General features: G+C 33.8%; 1 long non-coding RNA gene across 1 annotated transcript; it reads right to left on the reverse strand.

Moving 5' to 3' along the window:
- Positions 1–2595: 2595 nt before the first annotated feature.
- LOC108550413 (uncharacterized) lies at positions 2596–4558 on the reverse strand. Its single transcript, XR_001890423.1, has 4 exons — positions 4479–4558; positions 4141–4372; positions 3431–3775; positions 2596–3264 (listed from the first exon to the last, which is right to left on the reverse strand). It is a non-coding gene; the product is annotated as an uncharacterized LOC108550413 (long non-coding RNA).
- Between the last annotated feature and the right edge of the window lie 213 nt (positions 4559–4771).

Consider the following 4771-nt stretch of genomic DNA (forward strand, 5'->3'; position numbering starts at 1 on the left):
CCGAGTAATTCGTTCATAAGTTACCCTAAGTCACCTTCAGTTATCGATTCCTATTTCTCTCGTTACAGTAACAAATAATAATAACAACAACCAACCATAATCTCCAACTTTATTGACTCCCTTACACTACAATTTAATTACGAAAAATTAAACATCGAAATATTTATTCCATCTATGACAAAATTAGATAAAAAATTTTTAAAATCCTTCGAATTTTGTGCCTGTCAAGATATGTCAAATATACTTATAATGGCGTGACAAATTATACATCACGATCTTGATATTCGACGTAAAGAACTCGATATTTCAATTCAATAAACAATAACGAACAACAAACAACCATAATCCCCATCGTCCTACAATTTAATTGCGAAAAATTATACACTGAAGCATAATTTCATAAAAATTTTTAAAATCCTTCGAATTTTGTGCCTGACAAAATACGTCAAATATAATTACAGTCGTATGACAAATTACATATCACGATCTTGAAATTCGACATGAAGAACTCGTGATAATTCACATTAATTATTGTTCTGCAAAGGATTGAAAGCCAAAAATTCACTTACAGATGATCAAAAAATCCTAAGCGAATTTTTCTAAAAAATTTTCCAAAAAATCAATATGCTCCCAGTATACAATGGTAATCGCAATAGTATATTAATATTAGGTTTACTGATGCTATCTGTATACTTATTTCTACAGACACCTGTCAAATGTACAGGTAAAGGAAACCACCTTTTTCAACGATTAGTTTAATTTAAAAACAATTACAATATTAACAGACTTAATACAAGTTAACTAAATCTGTTACCGTCGTATAATTGGAGCAACCCACCCGTCAAATTGACGGGTTTCGTAAATCTAGTGTTAATGAATCCTAAACATAAAACTGGCTCGCATCTTTCGGATTCGATACACTTCGCCTAAGTATCGCGTAAACGCAATTATCGCAACACCAGTGGTTGCATTAAATACACTGCTGCTGTCAGAGAATCGCGTTGCAGATCATATTTTCACAATTGATCGCGCGTCTGCGAATTTTCATCGCTCGCAGGTCTACCTGTTGACCCTTGTGTGTTCAAATGCAAATTGTTGCCGGTGAAAACACGCGTGCCTCTCGCAAAACTAAAAGAAAACGTATTCGTTTACGTTTCGCAGGCTCTCGTTGCGTTTCGCTTCGAGAAGTAAAACTCATTGAAACAACAAAGGAGATCGCGTTCTTTAAGCTAACTGAATCCTGCAGGGATTTAAGAAACTAAAAGAAAACGTATTCGTTTACGTTTCGCAGGCTCTCGTTGCGTTTCCACCACCGTCTGTCGTTTTCGAAGGACAGTTTCGCTTCGAGAAGTAAAACTCATTGAAACAAAAAAGGAGACCGCGTTCTTTAAGCTAACTGAATCCTGCAGGGATTTAATCTCGCGACGAACAAAGTTCGAAAATAAATATAACGAAGCTTCTAAATTTTGGAGAAATTTTCGGAAAATATTTTTTCACCAGGGAAAATGGGAAGACTTTAATCCTTTGCATTGTTTCGTTAACAGCATACAATTTATTTTTCGCAAACGATCAGATTTGAAAAATAACTATAACGATGTTTTAAATTAATCAAAATTGCTTCCTTATATTTTTATTTATTAGAGAAAATTGGGAAAAATTTGAACCCTCGTAATCCTTTGTTAGTAACGCGCAATTTATTTTCTGCGCTGATTAAATTTGAAAATTCTCGAAATACAAAGGGTTAACGAAGAATTTTTCTCGCGTAAACACGTTTGCTCTAATTAGAATTCATTGTTATATCGTTCAAACACGTCGTTACCCATCGAGTCCCCTGACGAAATTATTTAATGGAAATATATAACCTATTATGAAATTTAATAATGAAATTTAATTAAAGGGCTGCCGTTCGGTATCACACGTTGTCCTACGTTTGTCTAGAAATTTCATTTTCGCGTGTCAAAACACGTAAAACCCAAAGACCATTTTCCGCGAAAAACGAAATCACCTTTAGAAAAACCAAAAATAATTAGGAACTAGTAGAAAACAGAAAATGGTATTCGAAAATACGCACCAATTCCCGGAAATACTCGTTACCAAAATTGTAAAATACGTGAAAGAGAGTAAAACGAATAAACCGCTTAACAGTGAACCTGTCACGATCGGTCATAATGATCGATAGATGGGAAAATGAAAGAGGAAGAACTTCAAAGGAACTGGTATAGAGGAAGATATTGAAAAATTGATAATACGTACAGTCGATCACAAAGATATTCGAACTGTAATATATATCTTATCTTTATGTTCTGTATTATACAAAAGACTTAAAAATACACTATCTTATAATACAGTATAGTTCTTATATTTAAATTTGAGACACAAAAATATTCGGACAGTATAGAAATTGAGCTTACAAAATTAAACCAATCATTTTTATCTAAGGATTAATATTTTTTTGAGTATCCTTTTTGGTGCAAAACATGACTTAGATGCATTTGTATGTAATAAATAATTTTGTTTACATAATCAATGCTAATACAATTCCAGATGTCTCATAAATTAAATATATTAACTGAAATATCGAATAGTCGAGCGGGGTAACTGATAACACTGAATGCAGAATTTTTAATCCAAAATGTTGAGAACGGTCGTTTAGTCTGTAGTGGGTTCAGTGTTAACAGTACCTCTACGTTACATGTAAATCGGCCAAAATTCGCGTTAAATATATTTCCAAATAATTCGAAGAATTTTACAAATTTTCGTCGATCCTAGATCCACGCGATAATTATCTCATTTTGGTAACGAGTTTTTCCCGGACACGAGTCCGTTGAAAATGTTACTCACTGTCTCTAACTATAGCGTGTTTACATGAGAAACATGCACGCGACACATCACCGGACCAGACATGTAGTCGGCGGAACGTAAACTTTTCACCGGTGTATTTTCGTCAGCACGGGAATTCGCGTACGCTGACACGTCTCGTTGAAATTCTTTCGTCAGATAGAATGCGCACGCGCATGGGACAGATGGCGGAACACGCGAGAAATACAGTGATAAGCCGCGATTTTTCCCTATCTTCGTTCCTCCGTTTACGTTAAAACCGCGTGTCAAACGTGGCATTGATCGTCACAGTGGTCCAATTTATGAATTTGGAGAACACTGACTTTCTATCTTACTCAATAGCATTCTTTGTTAGGCCGGTCTGCACTGTGACAAGGACGCCATTTTATAACGCAATTAATCTTCTACAACCGCAAGCTGCTTTGTCTACGAGAATAAAAAAAATAGATTAAAGATTCCTTGGTTCTAATTAAGGCTTAATTATTGATAGTATATAATGATAAAATGAAAATTATAAGATGACAGTATGTAAATAAATGGAATTGAATTTGTAAAGATTTTGAAGGTTATGTCGAATTAATTAAGGGATTACCTTTGTCGAGGAGGTAGTTTTCCGATGCGTGTAAACATAAAACTCATGTTAATTGTAACCAGAGAGCAATGTATGAGATGGATTTTCTCTTTGTGCCAATTAAAAAAGCAGTAAACAAACTTTTATACAGTCGCTATTGCTCTGTTCTTTATTCCGTGATTTGTAATTTATTTGTCTCATTTTTTTGAAAATATTTTCTTTTTATAAATGAAGACGTGAAATGGCTTCTTTCTTACCGAGAGTATTCGCGTTGAAAAGTCGAATGAATAACTTTGTTCCTCCTTTATTTTTTTGTATGATTCAGAGCAATATATCTGTTCCACGGTTATTTACTTTAAGTTCAGCCTGTTGAAACATATATGTATAAATTAAAAATAGAACGTACTGAATTAAAGTAGAAAAAAGATTAAAGAAAAATGAAAATAAATAATGAAGTAATAAACGGCATTTCTTTAAACGAATACTATTATTCGGAAATTGTTATTTTAAAATATTTAAGGCTGTAGAAATAAGCGAGCAAAGGGACAGAAGTGAACGAAGGAATTATGCAAATGTCCCGATCACGTATGAATATATTTAACAATAATGCCAACGATAATAAAATAGATTACACTGTATTCTCAATTTTGATAGAAAATATTTTGAAAATTTAATCGAATGAATGAAACATGCAATATCCTAATTTAAATAAGAGCTAATCAAATACTTACGTCTCATTAGAGTTTCGTAAATATGTGACAATAATTGACACATAACCTCCATGTTGATTGCGTTTTATTGCACACGAAACATCAAATATTTCGAAAATTATCCAGACTATAGAAATTAAATGCGCAGTGAAAACACTGTACTAAATACGACGTATTTGTTTCTTCCATCCTTGACATTTAATTTACTTTCTACATTCGGCCCTTTCCACTCGGTGCAAGACAGATTGAAGTACTAATGAAATAAGTAGTCGAAGGAATATCGAAGAAGTTTCGAAGCATATTTCTCAATTGAAGTACAGAGATAAATTATCCCACTTTGACAACACACTTTGACTCACCAACACGAACAATGTTCCACTGATTTATTTCCTTGACAAATTAAGAAAACATCTCTCGCTTTCTACCGAGAGAAACGTTGCCATACCGATAAAAATTTTCGCTCACATGTCAAAGGAAGCCTATTTAGTTCTTCGACTATCCGCTAGGGTATCACACTAAGGTATAACACGAGACGAATGCTTGGAAATTTACGGGATATATTTTCTTGATTTTGCCAAACATAGTCGACTGTGAAGTTCGCGCGAGCCTCGTGAGAGAACACGAGACGAATACTTGGAAATTTGCGGGATAT

Source organism: Eufriesea mexicana, unplaced genomic scaffold (assembly GCF_001483705.2).
Source record: "Eufriesea mexicana isolate 0111107269 unplaced genomic scaffold, ASM148370v2 scaffold2824, whole genome shotgun sequence".
NCBI classification, from domain to species: Eukaryota; Metazoa; Arthropoda; class Insecta; order Hymenoptera; family Apidae; genus Eufriesea; species Eufriesea mexicana.